Consider the following 18,234-nt stretch of genomic DNA (forward strand, 5'->3'; position numbering starts at 1 on the left):
ACATTACAGACTACTGCTTGCAATCGCCAATTAAATGTTGGTGCAGAAAATTAGTTGTAGCTATCGCCCCAACATTGTTCAGAAACTCAGCAGCATCTGAAAAAGCATTCATAACGCCCTTTCTCTTGCCATTTTTTATAGCCATGAACACCGAACTGGGCGACCCTAACAGAGCAAATAAATTAGCCTGAGTGATCAGAGGGACGGTGTTACCACAGGTTCTATGTAAAATACGTTGTATTTTGGAATACACACCGCTGAATCCGCCAGGCTTCAGTTTCTGATCTGAAAACATCAGAATCGCAGTAATTTCACTCATGTTCTTTACATGCACATCTATCTCTTTAACAAATTCAAGGACATTAGCATTCAGTTAATTGATTTTCATTTCAAGCTTTGCAGAAAGAAGAGTGTAAAGCACTTTTTGTAAGAATTCTTACGTATACATTCGAAATTTTTCGTTCTTCTCACAATGGCACACCTGTGTCTGTAAAACAGAGTGAAAGCTCTATTCACATTGCGAGTATTTCACAGCCCTGGTTTTACATAGATCTTTTTTCTTTTCTGTAAAAATAAGTATAAATAAGTATAAAATAAGTTTTGCAACGCACCAAAAGTCACGTGTAGTATTTTTCCATCTACCTTTACAAGTAAGGAGCGTACATTCTCATATGGCGAGCGGTCGTCAATTATTTTTCTCAGCAAGTGCTTTATAATCTGCTCAGTATCATCTGTAAAAGTATAGGCACCCAGGCCACTGGCGATGTACAGAACAGCCGATAAAATTCGGGCTAAACTGAGACACTTATAAATTTCTAATGCGGCAAACAACACATCTTTGTACTGTAACATGACCAGGGGAAGGGTCATTCATAACAGGTATTTTCGGAATGACCTACTTAAAATACTAGATATGGACCTTAGCAAAATGGCTGCCAAAAAGAATCAGCTGACCGGTAAATGGAAAGGGTCTACCCTGAGAAACAATGAGACACAGCTGAGCCGCATCAGGAACCGAAATATAAGTGCCCCGGAGGCAGTGAACAGGGCGGAAGCCGATAAGGTGAATGCGGTTTGGAGGAAAAGAGAGGAAAGAGGTGTATGTTAAAGATCGGGCTACAGAATAACGGACTACTGAAAGGAGAAAAGGTTTATGGTTTTTGGATTACGGACACTGGATAAAGATACATCGCGGATTGGCTTTATTACGGACTTTTGGAACTCGGATCGGATCAGGATTAAGGGAACGGATTACGGACTGTATTTGGAAGATAGTTGGAGGAAGAAAAGCCACGAAACTCAGGAAAGAAAAGTGTGGTGTGAGTACTACTTTCATTTACATAAACTTTCCCCCGGAGACACCACAGTACCCATCCGCGCACCCGACAACCAGGCATGTGTGACCCCGTTGACCTGGATGATTAATCAAACAGGCCGCGCATTCATCAACCACAACCCCCTTTAAACAATGGTTGAAGGTGCAACATACCACCCACTTTACAATCTGATCCATAGCATCGGGCTCATTAGAGCCATCGTTAGCTAAACTAGGTTGAACATTATCATTAATCACATTTTGGCGAACACACATGAACAGACACGAAACATTCAAGCTTGATGGTAGTTTGAAGATTGATGCATCGACCTCTTCGTTATTCTATTAAAGGAAAAAAGAAAAGGAAGGCTTAACAAAATAAATAGGCATGCTTTTTACCTAAAATATTTAAATTGTAATGCCTCTTTTGTGTTAGAGTTCTTTGTTTGCTTCGAACTTGCTGTGGTTTAATATTTACCATTTGTAGCAACTCTTCATCAGTCGTTGACGGACCCCCAACACCTGAATCGCCATCAGAGTTCACATGACAGCCACTGTCACACACCACTGAGTGCTGAGTCAGCTTTTGCTAAAAAGAAGACAAAGTGTTGAAAACGAAATACGCTAAACGCAGATTGAAACAACAATTCCACGATCAGAAAAAATATTTTAGCAACCTACTTCTTCAGTTTGCATAGCAGAGGAATCCGATGATTCACTACTCAAAGAAGCCATCTTCGCAGCAGTCAATATCGGGGCCTCACAGCTCAGGTGTCACACTTCAAAACTGGCAAGTCGGCTAATTTAAGCATAAACTCCAAATTTGTAACCATGCTCAAGACATTTTTCAAATGGTTGTGATGTTTTAGAACGCCCCACCATATCCCCCCGCCCCAAAATCACACGTGTTTTATCGAGAGTGAAAAGTAATCACGTTGAATTAAAATATGTAAGCTTATTTCAATGACAAATTCTCAACAACTTTTCAAAAGTTTGAAATGATTTTCCACGTACCGTGAACGTAAAGTCTTTAAACCTTAAAAATATTAACATGCAACCCAAGCCTCAAATGATGTGTGTTTCTCTAGAAAAGAAATTACATTGAATCAAAAAATGTAAAACTTATTTTATCTTTTGAGAAGAGCATTGTAGGGCGGGTCTTTATATTTTAGTGGATAGGTCATAAAAGTGTTAAAATAATTGAATAAGACACATTTAGCAGCGATAACTTATAAGCACGAGCAAAAATTGATCTTATAGATTATAGACGCTTATAGATTTTAACAATATAACAGACTTTACTAAAATGTTTACTTTTAAAATAAATATTACATCACAACATGTCCACACTCAGGCACCTGCCGTTAAAGGTTATGGGATGTAGAGATACAGTATATAAGGTTCATGATAAGAATAAATGGCTGGCGATAAACCTTTCCTCGATCCTTTGCGGACTTGTAAAACTGTTCATGATCAGAATAAAAAACGCTCACGCTATTACACAAGCACCCGTGTCTCGCCAAAGCTGACAAATAAACAGACGGAAAAGCCGCACTGCACGTGTGAACAGGGGAATGAGCGAGCGAGCGGGGATAGGGCGCCTCCTGCGCTTAAAAGCTTACAGCACCTGGTATTCCCAGGCGGTCTCCCATCCAAGTACTAACCAGGCCCATCCCTGTTTAGCTTCCAAAATCAGACAAGATCAGGCGTGCTCAAGGGGGTGTGGCCGTAAGCGAGAGCAGGGCTCACTGGCACCCTTCTTATAGAGAGGACAGCTCCGCCACATCTTTTACGACGCTGCTTTTTTTCCCTTGCGTTTTTCTCTTCTTCCCACGTTCTCTCTCTTCACTGCCTTCGTCCCCGCTCTATTTCACTTCAGCCTTTCACTCTTGCTTCCTTCCAATGAGGACGGAGCTGCGGGAGAAAGGGCGCTATAGAGGATCGCTGTGGAGAGCTGCTGCTGTGCTTTGACATCTGAGCTCTGTGGAAAATGATCTCAATACAATTCTGAAAAAGGCGACTCCCCGAACGCCAGCCGAACAAGTCTCCACAGCCGAAGCGCTGTGTCTCTTTTCAGCTGGCGATAAACCTTTCCTCGATCCTTTGCGGACTTGTAAAACTGTTCATGATCAGAATAAAAAAGGCTCACGCTAATACACAAGCACCCGTGTCTCGCCAAAGCTGACAAATAAACAGACAGAAAAGCCGCACTGCACGTGTGAAAAGGGAATGAGCGAGCGAGCGGGGATAGGGCGCCTCCTGCGCTTAAAAGCTTATAACACCTAGTACTCGCAGGCGGTCTCCCATCCAAGTACTAACCAGGCCCGTCCCTGCTTAGCTTCCGCAATCAAACGAGATCAGGCGTGCTCAAGGGGGTGTGGCCATAAGGGACAGCAGGGCTCACTGGCACCCTTCTATTAGAGAGGACAGCTCCGTCACCTCTTTTACGACGCTGCTTTTTTTCCCTTGCGTTTTTCTCTTCTTCCCACGTTCTCTCTCTTCACTGCCTTCGTCCCCGCTCTATTTCACTTCAGCCTTTCACTTGTAGCGGCAATGGTTGTTAATAAGACAGAATTAAGTGTTGCTGTGCTTTTTCAAATGAGGCCCCATCTCTCTGTTCATCTCTGTGGTGCAGCCACAGAGAAACTATTCATGCAGGCTGATTTAAAGATGTTTTCTTTTGATAAGGGACAGCTCCCAAATGGGGATGCACTTAGCTAAGCCTAGCTATCATGATCAATGGTCATCCATTGGCGCCTATCTTTCTAGGGTGTGCCAGATGGACATCTGGACTGCATTCCTAAGTGTCAGGAGTAAGTGACTCACATCTCACCTTCAACAACCAATCAGGGACTGGTAGGGCCGAGTAACCTACGTGGGACTCTGATGCCCATGGAACTTTCAGCCAATGAACGAGCTGAAGTTCCTCCAGGTAAAAACAGGCAACACAGAGGGCCTGAGAGACTATTTCCTGGACTTTTCTAAAGGGAATTCAAAGGAGAATTCCAGGGCAGGACGGCCCAGGAGCCAAAGGCTCCCAAGGGCAGGACATTCTCGCAGCGCGCCTCCTGACCATCCTAAGAGTCAGCCTGGACAACCACGGAACGACCAGTGTGTCCGAGTGCCAGAACTTTCCTTTGTTCTAAGAGTCTAGAGCGGAGGTTGCCAGAGAGTAACCAGAGGATCCACCTGAGGTAAGCACCAGCAGCAAGCCTTGTGAACAGGTCGGAACTGTGGACAGCTGAATCACTATTCAGAACTAGCGCTTCATCAGGAATGAACCGGTCCTCTTCCTGACTTGCTGGGACCCACAGTCATCTTTTCTCCTGTGCACAAACTTTGCTAGTTAAAGCCAACACTAACTAGCCGGTCAGTGAGCATCTGCAGCACAGCACAGCCTGGCACGGAGCCAAAGAGCCCGCAGGAGATCTGAATCCCCAGAGATTGGATGAGTATTCAACTTCAATGCATTACAGCTCAAGAATTCAATTGTTATCCCAACCAGTTGATATCAATTTTATTCCTAAGAGTTATGTACTTGTTTTGAGTATCTAATGTAGAAGTTGTAACCAAGTTCAATTACGAAACGGTCTAAATGAATGATATACTGAACTTATGTCCTCTTGATATATGTAACTCTTTGTAACTGAATGAATATAAATCTTTTGTATTCTGAAAACCGTCACGATAAGATCTGTTAGGTTTACATGCATATTTTATGTATTAATAAATGTATCCTCGTGTATTAGTACCTGTGTGTGTGTGTGTGTGTGTGTGTGTTGTTTGAGTTATATCGCATGGTTGGATTCTAAGGCCATTAAAAGAATCCATTTCGTGATTTACGGCTACAATTAATAATTGTCCCCTTAAATGCCCAAATTCTACATTAGTATAGTGGCAAGTATCCCCGCCTGTCACGCGGGAGATTGGGGTTTGATTCCCCACCGGGGAGTAGCTTTTCTTTTACCTCCTTAGAGAAAGGACTGCCTTTCACTTCTCTGTTTTCTTTCACAGCGTCGTGCACCTTTTCATTGCTCTCGCTTTCAGAGCCTCCGCACGGCACACGACTCGACATCAGAAAGCACATTGAAGTGAAAGCAGGAAGCGCTGCGACATGCACTGTGCAGATCCTGCCACACTAAGAGGTGAGTGGGTCTGTTCGATGCACAAAGAACGCTTTGATAAGCGTCAAAGGCAAGTCATTCCGAGTTGGTCGTTTGTGTTTTCTGTTCAGACGCGAAATGCTGAAATGATCTCTCGGCTCCTCGGTTGTCATTTCTGCTCCGTAAAGAAATCACAGCACGCGTCGGCTTCCAGCACGGTGGGTCGGGACACGATGCCGGGGGTCGGAGAGAGCGATGTCTTCCTCGTTAGTATAGTGGTGATTATCCCCACCTGTCACGCGGGAGACTGGGGTACATCAGGACGCGCATTGGAGTGAAAGCAGGATGCGCTGCGACATGCACTGTGCAGATCCCGCCACACTAAGAGGTGAGTGGGTCTGTGCGATCACAGCGCTAGGCGAATCCCCAATCCCCTTTTGTGCGTGGCGACAAAAGAAGCCGGTCTGTTTCCGCCCAGTTTCGAACCAGGGACTTTTCGCGTGGGAGGCAAACGTGATAACCACTACACTACGGAAACGGTAGCAAACCCTTCCCAGCGGCCCAGTGCTGAGCTTCGCCAATGCGATTCAGCTGCTTCCAGTGCCTTTATTGGAGTGCGCTGATGGACCGTGCTCTCTCTCCAGAGACCAGCACGCCTGTCATGGACGGAGCAGGAAAAGCGGCGCCACATTCTACAGCCCTCTCCACGCAATCGACGAAATCGGGCTACTGAAGTGGAGAAAATCGCCTCTCCAGAAAGTGCAAATATCATCTTGGAGAGTATAAATCCTATTGCCGAAGGTCAGCCCTGTCTACCAGAGTAACCCTCCCACCTCCTGCAGCGATGATCAGCTCGTCTCACACGCGAGAAGTCTTCGGTTGGAAACAAGCGCCCCCTCTTCTCGCGCGTTTTGCACGTTCGAGTGGTTTTAATGCGGCTCCTTCGTACACGGTGCTGATCTTTTGGAAAGCAGGAGGCAAAACTGACACGTTCCCATACCGGGAGTCAAACCCGGGCCGCCTGGGTGAAAACCAGGAATCCTAACCGCTAGACCATATGGGAGCACACAACCCCGCTGTTCCGGGCATCATGCAAGCAAACTACATAAATATGAGAAAACACGCAAGAGAGTTGTCACTCAGAGTGTCGAAGGGTCGATGTATACTGGGGCTCAGTTGAAATGCAACGTCAGGACTTTTCCGAATTAGGTCACACGAAGAGAGCACAGCCTTTTCCGCCCTACCATGTGTGTATCGGTAACTCGCCGTGATCGTATAGTGGTCAGTACTTTGCGTTGTGGCCGCAACAACCCCGGTTCGAATCCGGGTCACGGCAGAATAGGGGCGTCTGCTTTTACTACTTGCGCGAATGAAGGCAAAAGAAAGCCAATCGATGTGAACGAACGGCGCTTTACAGAGGAGTACTGCCTGACTGGATCGTTGATGAACGACAGAGGCCACTCCGACCTCTTCTCGGTTTTCTTCAACGACTTACTAAGGATCTTCTTCACATTCGCCCATGCAGGGGAAGCCAGTTACACCAAAGCAAACGCAGGAAAGTGCATTTCAAGCAGAGACCAGGAGGGACTTGTTTACACCGAGAGTGGTCGGAGAATGGAACAATGCGCCCAGCCCTGTTGCTGGAGCCGATTCTTGATGAGATCTTGGGCTCACTGGATGCTAATCTTTCTGTTGTTCTTGCAGGTCCTGCGCTGCTTTTGAGCCGACAGAGCTCGTCCTGGTCTGTCGGCACAGCCCAATTGCAAATGATCGGCTCCGCGTACAGAAGGAACGTGCGTTTGGTACAAGAGTGCATGAAGGCACCGGAAATACATTGGGAACAAATGACCGGTCGCTCAAGACCTCTGTGAAGTACAGGAGCGTGCAACAAGAGGCTGTTTTCGCCCGGTCTCGAACCGGGGACCTTTCGCGTGTTAGGCGAACGTGATAGCCGCTACACTACGGAAACCTGCAGGGACCGCTGCTGGTGTCTCGCTTGCGTTTCGGGCTGAGAATGGGAAGCGTCACTTTAGGCAGGGGGCGCTGGAGAGAGGAACAAAGGGCGCGATGAAACAAAATGCCGAAACCCGGGATCGAACCAGGGACCTTTAAATCTTCAGTCTAACGCTCTCACAACTGAGCTATTTCAGCAGTGCACAGAGCCCACAGCCACCTGCTCCAGCCTTCCTGTATTGCGGCATGAGCGCACCAAGAGGAGCGGGAGAGTGTTGCAGGAACGTCACTCAGAAGGAAAGCCACCCAGCTGCGCCCTCTGAGCTCTGTCCAGCGCATCTTCCTCGCATGGACTCCTGCCTGCGACGGGCAGGAAACAATTAGCAAGAACAGAACAGCACCCCATGGGTGTCTCATGACCACACCTTAGGTTGTGACACGTGCAGGTGTGAGGGGTTGCCGGGCTACTCTGGAGCAGAGCTTGGGCGGAGGGGGGGCGGGAAAGCAGACAAAGAGGTGACACCTCAAGGTCTGCACGATCACAGCTCTCCGCCGCCCCAGGCTTCCGCTCGATAAGCTACTGGACACACCCGCCCCTCCTCACACAGACCGTGGAAAAGCCCCCGAATGGGAGGGCTCTCTCTTCCTCCCAGGAGCTCTTGGACACGATGCACAGACAGAGCGCGGGGAGCCGCCGCCTGCAAACACGGCTCCAGGCAGGACTCCACTCCACAGGAGCCGCAGAGCAGAGGAGATGGGGGCAGCTTAGTTCCTGTGCAGAGACCTGAGCTGTTGTTGCTGCGGACGCTGTCTTTTCTGTTCTCGGGGTAGGAGTGAATGTTGAGTTGCCCTTAGAAATGAAGCAGAGCACTTCAACGGCACGGGTGTGTGTGTGTGCGTGCGCCCTGGTGATTCTGGGAGACAGATCGAACCTGGGCTAAAAGAGAGGGGGCTTAGCCCTCTTCCATTTGCTAGTTCAGAGTTGTACAACCCATTCGTATCTGCTAGGCGGCGCAGTCGTCGTGCACAAAGAACGCTTTGAAAAGCGTCAAAAGCAAGTCATTCCGAGTTGGTCGTTTGTGTTTTCCGTTCAGACGCGAAATGCTGAAATGATCTCTCGGCTCCTCGGTTGTCATTTCTGCTCCGTAAAGGAATCACAGCACGCGTCGCCTTCCAGCACGCTGGGTCGGGACACGATGCCGAGGATCGAAGGGTGTGATGTCTTCCTCGTTAGTATAGTGGCAAGTATCCCCGCCTGTCACGCGGGAGACCGGGGTTCGATTCCCCGACGGGGAGTAGAAAGCTCTACTTTTACCTCCTTAGAGAAAGGACTGCCTTTCACTTCTCTGTTTTCTTTCACAGCGTCGTGCACCTTTTCATTGCTCTCGCTTTCAGAGCCTCCGCACGGCACACGACTCGACATCAGAAAGCACATTGAAGTGAAAGCAGGAAGCGCTGCGACATGCACTGTGCAGATCCCGCCACACTAAGAGGTGAGTGGGTCTGTTCGATGCACAAAGAACGCTTTGATAAGCGTCAAAGGCAAGTCATTCCGAGTTGGTCGTTTGAGTTTTCTGTTCAGACGCGAAATGCTGAAATGATCTCTCGGCTCCTCGGTTGTCATTTCTGCTCCGTAAAGAAATCACAGCACGCGTCGGCTTCCAGCACGGTGGGTCGGGACACGATACCGGGGGTCGAAGGGTGTGATGTCTTCCTCGTTAGTATAGTGGCAAGTATCCCCGCCTGTCACGCGGGAGACCGGGGTTCGATTCCCCGACGGGGAATAAAAAGCTTTTCTTTTACCTCCTTAGAGAAAGGACTGCCTTTCACTTCTCTGTTTTCTTTCACAGCATCGTGCACCTTTTCATTGCTCTCGCTTTCAGAGCCTCCGCACGGCACACGACTCGACATCAGAAAGCACATTGAAGTGAAAGCAGGAAGCGCTGCGACATGCACTGTGCAGATCCCGCCACACTAAGAGGTGAGTGGGTCTGTTCGATGCACAAAGAACGCTTTGATAAGCGTCAAAGGCAAGTCATTCCGAGTTGGTCGTTTGTGTTTTCTGTTCAGACGCGAAATGCTGAAATGATCTCTCGGCTCCTCGGTTGTCATTTCTGCTCCGTAAAGAAATCACAGCACGCGTCGGCTTCCAGCACGGTGGGTCGGGACACGATGCCGGGGGTCGGAGAGAGCGATGTCTTCCTCGTTAGTATAGTGGTGATTATCCCCACCTGTCACGCGGGAGACTGGGGTACATCAGGACGCGCATTGGAGTGAAAGCAGGATGCGCTGCGACATGCACTGTGCAGATCCCGCCACACTAAGAGGTGAGTGGGTCTGTGCGATCACAGCGCTAGGCGAATCCCCAATCCCCTTTTGTGCGTGGCGACAAAAGAAGCCGGTCTGTTTCCGCCCAGTTTCGAACCAGGGACTTTTCGCGTGTGAGGCAAACGTGATAACCACTACACTACGGAAACGGTAGCAAACCCTTCCCAGCGGCCCAGTGCTGAGCTTCGCCAATGCGATTCAGCTGCTTCCAGTGCCTTTATTGGAGTGCGCTGATGGACCGTGCTCTCTCTCCAGAGACCAGCACGCCTGTCATGGACGGAGCAGGAAAAGCGGCGCCACATTCTACAGCCCTCTCCACGCAATCGACGAAATCGGGCTACTGAAGTGGAGAAAATCGCCTCTCCAGAAAGTGCAAATATCATCTTGGAGAGTATAAATCCTATTGCCGAAGGTCAGCCCTGTCTACCAGAGTAACCCTCCCACCTCCTGCAGCGATGATCAGCTCGTCTCACACGCGAGAAGTCTTCGGTTGGAAACAAGCGCCCCCTCTTCTCGCGCGTTTTGCACGTTCGAGTGGTTTTAATGCGGCTCCTTCGTACACGGTGCTGATCTTTTGGAAAGCAGGAGGCAAAACTGACACGTTCACATACCGGGAGTCAAACCCGGGCCGCCTGGGTGAAAACCAGGAATCCTAACCACTAGACCATATGGGAGCACACAACCCCGCTGTTCCGGGCATCATGCAAGCAAACTACATAAATATGAGAAAACACGCAAGAGAGTTGTCACTCAGAGTGTCGAAGGGTCGATGTATACTGGGGCTCAGTTGAAATGCAACGTCAGGACTTTTCCGAATTAGGTCACACGAAGAGAGCACAGCCTTTTCCACCCTACCATGTGTGTATCGGTAACTCGCCGTGATCGTATAGTGGTCAGTACTTTGCGTTGTGGCCGCAACAACCCCGGTTCGAATCCGGGTCACGGCAGAATAGGGGCGTCTGCTTTTACTACTTGCGCGAATGAAGGCAAAAAAAAGCCAATCGATGTGAACGAACGGCGCTTTACAGAGGAGTACTGCCTGACTGGATCGTTGATGAACGACAGAGGCCACTCCGACCTCTTCTCGGTTTTCTTCAACGACTTACTAAGGATCTTCTTCACATTCGCCCATGCAGGGGAAGCCAGTTTCACCAAAGCAAACGCAGGAAAGTGCATTTCAAGCAGAGACCAGGAGGGACTTGTTTACACCGAGAGTGGTCGGAGAATGGAACAATGCGCCCAGCCCTGTTGCTGGAGCCGATTCTTGATGAGATCTTGGGCTCACTGGATGCTAATCTTTCTGTTGTTCTTGCAGGTCCTGCGCTGCTTTTGAGCCGACAGAGCTCGTCCTGGTCTGTCGGCACAGCCCAATTGCAAATGATCGGCTCCGCGTACAGAAGGAACGTGCGTTTGGTACAAGAGTGCATGAAGGCACCGGAAATACATTGGGAACAAATGACCGGTCGCTCAAGACCTCTGTGAAGTACAGGAGCGTGCAACAAGAGGCTGTTTCCGCCCGGTCTCGGACCGGGGACCTTTCGCGTGTTAGGCGAACGTGATAGCCGCTACACTACGGAAACCTGCAGGGACCGCTGCTGGTGTCTCGCTTGCGTTTCGGGCTGAGAATGGGAAGCGTCACTTTAGGCAGGGGGCGCTGGAAAGAGGAACAAAGGGCGCGATGAAACAAAATGCCGAAACCCGGGATCGAACCAGGGACCTTTAGATCTTCAGTCTAACGCTCTCCCAACTGAGCTATTTCGGCAGGGCACAGAGCCCACAGCCACCTGCTCCAGCCTTCCTGTATTGCGGCATGAGCGCACCAAGAGGAGCTGGAGAGTGTTGCAGGAACGTCACTCAGAAGGAAAGCCACCCAGCTGCGCCCTCTGAGCTCTGTCCAGAGCATCTTCCTCGCATGGACTCCTGCCTGCGACGGGCAGGAAACAATTAGCAATAACAGAACAGCACCCCATGGGTGTCTCATGACCACACCTTAGGTTGTGACACGTGCAGGTGTGAGGGGTTGCCGGGCTACTCTGGAGCAGAGCTTCGGCGGAGGGGGGGCGGGAAAGCAGACAAAGAGGTGACACCTCAAGGTCTGCACGATCACAGCTCTCCGCCGCCCCAGGCTTCCGCTCGATAAGCTACTGGACACACCCGCCCCTCCTCACACAGACCGTGGAAAAGCCCCCGAGTGGGAGGGCTCTCTCTTCCTCCCAGGAGCTCTTGGACACGACGCACAGACAGAGCGCAGGGAGCCGCCGCCTGCAAACATGGCTCCAGGCAGGACTCCACTCCGCAGGAGCCGCAGAGCAGAGGAGATGGGGGCAGCTTAGTTCCTGTGCAGAGACCTGAGCTGTTGTTGCTGCGGACGCTGTCTTTTCTGTTCTCGGGGTAGGAGTGAATGTTGAGTTGCCCTTAGAAATGAAGCAGAGCACTTCAACGGCACGGGTGTGTGTGTGTGCGTGCGCCCTGGTGATTCTGGGAGACAGATCGAACCTGGGCTAAAAGAGAGGGGGCTTAGCCCTCTTCCATTTGCTAGTTCAGAGTTGTACAACCCATTTGTATCTGCTAGGCGGCGCAGTCGTCGTGCACAAAGAACGCTTTGAAAAGCGTCAAAAGCAAGTCATTCCGAGTTGGTCGTTTGTGTTTTCCGTTCAGACGCGAAATGCTGAAATGATCTCTCGGCTCCTCGGTTGTCATTTCTGCTCCGTAAAGGAATCACAGCACGCGTCACCTTCCAGCACGCTGGGTCGGGACACGATGCCGGGGATCGAAGGGTGTGATGTCTTCCTCGTTAGTATAGTGGCAAGTATCCCCGCCTGTCACGCGGGAGACTGGGGTTCGATTCCCCGATGGGGAGTAGAAAGCTTTTCTTTTACCTCCTTAGAGAAAGGACTGCCTTTCACTTCTCTGTTTTCTTTCACAGCGTCGTGCACCTTTTCATTGCTCTCGCTTTCAGAGCCTCCGCACGGCACACGACTCGACATCAGAAAACACATTGAAGTGAAAGCAGAAAGCGCTGCGACATGCACTGTGCAGATCCCGCCACACTAAGAGGTGAGTGGGTCTGTTCGATGCACAAAGAATGCTTTGATAAGCGTCAAAGGCAAGTCATTCCGAGTTGGTCGTTTGTGTTTTCTGTTCAGACGCGAAATGCTGAAATGATCTCTCGGCTCCTCGGTTGTCATTTCTGCTCCGTAAAGAAATCACAGCACGCGTCGGCTTCCAGCACGGTGGGTCGGGACACGATGCCGGGGGTCGGAGAGAGCGATGTCTTCCTCGTTAGTATAGTGGTGATTATCCCCACCTGTCACGCGGGAGACTGGGGTACATCAGGACGCGCATTGGAGTGAAAGCAGGATGCGCTGCGACATGCACTGTGCAGATCCCGCCACACTAAGAGGTGAGTGGGTCTGTGCGATCACAGCGCTAGGCGAATCCCCAATCCCCTTTTGTGCGTGGGGACAAAAGAAGCCGGTCTGTTTCCGTCCAGTTTCGAACCAGGGACTTTTCGCGTGGGAGGCAAACGTGATAACCACTACACTACGGAAACGGTAGCAAACCCTTCCCAGCGGCCCAGTGCTGAGCTTCGCCAATGCGATTCAGCTGCTTCCAGTGCCTTTATTGGAGTGCGCTGATGGACCGTGCTCTCTCTCCAGAGACCAGCACGCCTGTCATGGACGGAGCAGGAAAAGCGGCGCCACATTCTACAGCCCTCTCCACGCAATCGACGAAATCGGGCTACTGAAGTGGAGAAAATCGCCTCTCCAGAAAGTGCAAATATCATCTTGGAGAGTATAAATCCTATTGCCGAAGGTCAGCCCTGTCTACCAGAGTAACCCTCCCACCTCCTGCAGCGATGATCAGCTCGTCTCACACGCGAGAAGTCTTCGGTTGGAAACAAGCGCCCCCTCTTCTCGCGCGTTTTGCACGTTCGAGTGGTTTTAATGCGGCTCCTTCGTACACGGTGCTGATCTTTTGGAAAGCAGGAGGCAAAACTGACACGTTCCCATGCCGGGAGTCAAACCCGGGCCGCCTGGGTGAAAACCAGGAATCCTAACCGCTAGACCATATGGGAGCACACACCCCCGCTGTTCCGGGCATCATGCAAGCAAACTACATAAATATGAGAAAACACGCAAGAGAGTTGTCACTCAGAGTGTCGAAGGGTCGATGTATACTGGGGCTCAGTTGAAACGCAACGTCAGGACTTTTCCGAATTAGGTCACACGAAGAGAGCACAGCCTTTTCCGCCCTACCATGTGTGTATCGGTAACTCGCCGTGATCGTATAGTGGTCAGTACTTTGCGTTGTGGCCGCAACAACCCCGGTTCGAATCCGGGTCACGGCAGAATAGGGGCGTCTGCTTTTACTACTTGCGCGAATGAAGGCAAAAAAAAGCCAATGGATGTGAACGAACGGCGCTTTACAGAGGAGTACTGCCTGACTGGATCGTTGATGAACGACAGAGGCCACTCCGACCTCTTCTCGGTTTTCTTCAACGACTTACTAAGGATCTTCTTCACATTCGCCCATGCAGGGGAAGCCAGTTACACCAAAGCAAACGCAGGAAAGTGCATTTCAAGCAGAGACCAGGAGGGACTTGTTTACACCGAGAGTGGTCGGAGAATGGAACAATGCGCCCAGCCCTGTTGCTGGAGCCGATTCTTGATGAGATCTTGGGCTCACTGGATGCTAATCTTTCTGTTGTTCTTGCAGGTCCTGCGCTGCTTTTGAGCCGACAGAGCTCGTCCTGGTCTGTCGGCACAGCCCAATTGCAAATGATCGGCTCCGCGTACAGAAGGAACGTGCGTTTGGTACAAGAGTGCATGAAGGCACCGGAAATACATTGGGAACAAATGACCGGTCGCTCAAGACCTCTGTGAAGTACAGGAGCGTGCAACAAGAGGCTGTTTCCGCCCGGTCTCGAACCGGGGACCTTTCGCGTGTTAGGCGAACGTGATAGCCGCTACACTACGGAAACCTGCAGGGACCGCTGCTGGTGTCTCGCTTGCGTTTCGGGCTGAGAAAGGGAAGCGTCACTTTAGGCAGGGGGCGCTGGAGAGAGGAACAAAGGGCGCGATGAAACAAAATGCCGAAACCCGAGATCGAACCAGGGACCTTTAGATCTTCAGTCTAACGCTCTCCCAACTGAGCTATTTCGGCAGTGCACAGAGCCCACAGCCACCTGCTCCAGCCTTCCTGTATTGCGGCATGAGCGCACCAAGAGGAGCTGGAGAGTGTTGCAGGAACGTCACTCAGAAGGAAAGCCACCCAGCTGCGCCCTCTGAGCTCTGTCCAGAGCATCTTCCTCGCATGGACTCCTGCCTGCGACGGGCAGGAAACAATTAGCAAGAACAGAACAGCACCCCATGGGTGTCTCATGACCACACCTTAGGTTGTGACACGTGCAGGTGTGAGGGGTTGCCGGGCTACTCTGGAGCAGAGCTTGGGCGGAGGGGGGGCGGGAAAGCAGACAAAGAGGTGACACCTCAAGGTCTGCACGATCACAGCTCTCCGCCGCCCCAGGCTTCCGCTCGATAAGCTACTGGACACACCCGCCCCTCCTCACACAGACCGTGGAAAAGCCCCCGAGTGGGAGGGCTCTCTCTTCCTCCCAGGAGCTCTTGGACACGACGCACAGACAGAGCGCGGGGAGCCGCCGCCTGCAAACATGGCTCCAGGCAGGACTCCACTCCGCAGGAGCCGCAGAGCAGAGGAGATGGGGGCAGCTTAGTTCCTGTGCAGAGACCTGAGCTGTTGTTGCTGCGGACGCTGTCTTTTCTATTCTCGGGGTAGGAGTGAATGTTGAGTTGCCCTTAGAAATGAAGCAGAGCACTTCAACGGCACGGGTGTGTGTGTGTGCGTGCGCCCTGGTGATTCTGGGAGACAGATCGAACCTGGGCTAAAAGAGAGGGGGCTTAGCCCTCTTCCATTTGCTAGTTCAGAGTTGTACAACCCATTTGTATCTGCTAGGCGGCGCAGTCGTCGTGCACAAAGAACGCTTTGAAAAGCGTCAAAAGCAAGTCATTCCGAGTTGGTCGTTTGTGTTTTCCGTTCAGACGCGAAATGCTGAAATGATCTCTCGGCTCCTCGGTTGTCATTTCTGCTCCGTAAAGGAATCACAGCACGCGTCGCCTTCCAGCACGCTGGGTCGGGACACGATGCCGGGGATCGAAGGATGTGACGTCTTCCTCGTTAGTATAGTGGCAAGTATCCCCGCCTGTCACGCGGGAGACCGGGGTTCGATTCCCCGACGGGGAGTAGAAAGCTCTTCTTTTACCTCCTTAGAGAAAGGACTGCCTTTCACTTCTCTGTTTTCTTTCACAGCGTCGTGCACCTTTTCATTGCTCTCGCTTTCAGAGCCTCCGCACGGCACACGACTCGACATCAGAAAGCACATTGAAGTGAAAGCAGGAAGCGCTGCGACATGCACTGTGCAGATCCCGCCACACTAAGAGGTGAGTGGGTCTGTTCGATGCACAAAGAACGCTTTGATAAGCGTCAAAGGCAAGTCATTCCGAGTTGGTCGTTTGTGTTTTCTGTTCAGACGCGAAATGCTGAAATGATCTCTCGGCTCCTCGGTTGTCATTTCTGCTCCGTAAAGAAATCACAGCACGCGTCGGCTTCCAGCACGGTGGGTCGGGACACGATGCCGGGGGTCGGAGAGAGCGATGTCTTCCTCGTTAGTATAGTGGTGATTATCCCCACCTGTCACGCGGGAGACTGGGGTACATCAGGACGCGCATTGGAGTGAAAGCAGGATGCGCTGCGACATGCACTGTGCAGATCCCGCCACACTAAGAGGTGAGTGGGTCTGTGCGATCACAGCGCTAGGCGAATCCCCAATCCCCTTTTGTGCGTGGCGACAAAGGAAGCCGGTCTGTTTCCGCCCAGTTTCGAACCAGGGACTTTTCGCGTGGGAGGCAAACGTGATAACCACTACACTACGGAAACGGTAGCAAACCCTTCCCAGCGGCCCAGTGCTGAGCTTCGCCAATGCGATTCAGCTGCTTCCAGTGCCTTTATTGGAGTGCGCTGATGGACCGTGCTCTCTCTCCAGAGACCAGCACGCCTGTCATGGACGGAGCAGGAAAAGCGGCGCCACATTCTACAGCCCTCTCCACGCAATCGACGAAATCGGGCTACTGAAGTGGAGAAAATCGCCTCTCCAGAAAGTGCAAATATCATCTTGGAGAGTATAAATCCTATTGCCGAAGGTCAGCCCTGTCTACCAGAGTAACCCTCCCACCTCCTGCAGCGATGATCAGCTCGTCTCACACGCGAGAAGTCTTCGGTTGGAAACAAGCGCCCCCTCTTCTCGCGCGTTTTGCACGTTCGAGTGGTTTTAATGCGGCTCCTTCGTACACGGTGCTGATCTTTTGGAAAGCAGGAGGCAAAACTGACACGTTCACATACCGGGAGTCAAACCCGGGCCGCCTGGGTGAAAACCAGGAATCCTAACCACTAGACCATATGGGAGCACACAACCCCGCTGTTCCGGGCATCATGCAAGCAAACTACATAAATATGAGAAAACACGCAAGAGAGTTGTCACTCAGAGTGTCGAAGGGTCGATGTATACTGGGGCTCAGTTGAAATGCAACGTCAGGACTTTTCCGAATTAGGTCACACGAAGAGAGCACAGCCTTTTCCACCGTACCATGTGTGTATCGGTAACTCGCCGTGATCGTATAGTGGTCAGTACTTTGCGTTGTGGCCGCAACAACCCCGGTTCGAATCCGGGTCACGGCAGAATAGGGGCGTCTGCTTTTACTACTTGCGCGAATGAAGGCAAAAAAAAGCCAATCGATGTGAACGAACGGCGCTTTACAGAGGAGTACTGCCTGACTGGATCGTTGATGAACGACAGAGGCCACTCCGACCTCTTCTCGGTTTTCTTCAACGACTTACTAAGGATCTTCTTCACATTCGCCCATGCAGGGGAAGCCAGTTTCACCAAAGCAAACGCAGGAAAGTGCATTTCAAGCAGAGACCAGGAGGGACTTGTTTACACCGAGAGTGGTCGGAGAATGGAACAATGCGCCCAGCCCTGTTGCTGGAGCCGATTCTTGATGAGATCTTGGGCTCACTGGATGCTAATCTTTCTGTTGTTCTTGCAGGTCCTGCGCTGCTTTTGAGCCGACAGAGCTCGTCCTGGTCTGTCGGCACAGCCCAATTGCAAATGATCGGCTCCGCGTACAGAAGGAACGTGCGTTTGGTACAAGAGTGCATGAAGGCACCGGAAATACATTGGGAACAAATGACCGGTCGCTCAAGACCTCTGTGAAGTACAGGAGCGTGCAACAAGAGGCTGTTTCCGCCCGGTCTCGGACCGGGGACCTTTCGCGTGTTAGGCGAACGTGATAGCCGCTACACTACGGAAACCTGCAGGGACCGCTGCTGGTGTCTCGCTTGCGTTTCGGGCTGAGAATGGGAAGCGTCACTTTAGGCAGGGGGCGCTGGAAAGAGGAACAAAGGGCGCGATGAAACAAAATGCCGAAACCCGGGATCGAACCAGGGACCTTTAGATCT

General features: G+C 51.1%; 4 non-coding genes and 2 pseudogenes across 4 annotated transcripts; 1 reads left to right on the forward strand and 5 right to left on the reverse strand.

Annotated features, from left to right (window-relative positions):
• Positions 1-2,930: 2,930 nt before the first annotated feature.
• Positions 2,931-3,049, reverse strand: LOC148812866 (5S ribosomal RNA; annotated as a pseudogene).
• A 536-nt stretch (positions 3,050-3,585) lies between these two features.
• On the reverse strand, positions 3,586-3,704 carry LOC148812867 (5S ribosomal RNA; annotated as a pseudogene).
• A 2,179-nt stretch (positions 3,705-5,883) lies between these two features.
• trnag-ccc (transfer RNA glycine (anticodon CCC)) lies at positions 5,884-5,956 on the reverse strand. The gene has a single exon. It is a non-coding gene; the product is annotated as a tRNA-Gly (tRNA).
• Positions 5,957-9,083: 3,127 nt separating this feature from the next.
• Positions 9,084-9,155, forward strand: trnad-guc (transfer RNA aspartic acid (anticodon GUC)). The gene has a single exon. It is a non-coding gene; the product is annotated as a tRNA-Asp (tRNA).
• Positions 9,156-11,388: 2,233 nt separating this feature from the next.
• On the reverse strand, positions 11,389-11,461 carry trnaf-gaa (transfer RNA phenylalanine (anticodon GAA)). Its single transcript has one exon. It is a non-coding gene; the product is annotated as a tRNA-Phe (tRNA).
• Positions 11,462-16,583: 5,122 nt separating this feature from the next.
• On the reverse strand, positions 16,584-16,656 carry trnag-ccc (transfer RNA glycine (anticodon CCC)). Its single transcript has one exon. It is a non-coding gene; the product is annotated as a tRNA-Gly (tRNA).
• Positions 16,657-18,234: the final 1,578 nt, after the last annotated feature.

The sequence above is a fragment of the Atractosteus spatula genome (genome assembly GCF_055471065.1).
Source record: "Atractosteus spatula isolate fAtrSpa1 chromosome 10 unlocalized genomic scaffold, fAtrSpa1.hap1 SUPER_10_unloc_14, whole genome shotgun sequence".
Taxonomy (NCBI): Eukaryota; Metazoa; Chordata; class Actinopteri; order Semionotiformes; family Lepisosteidae; genus Atractosteus; species Atractosteus spatula.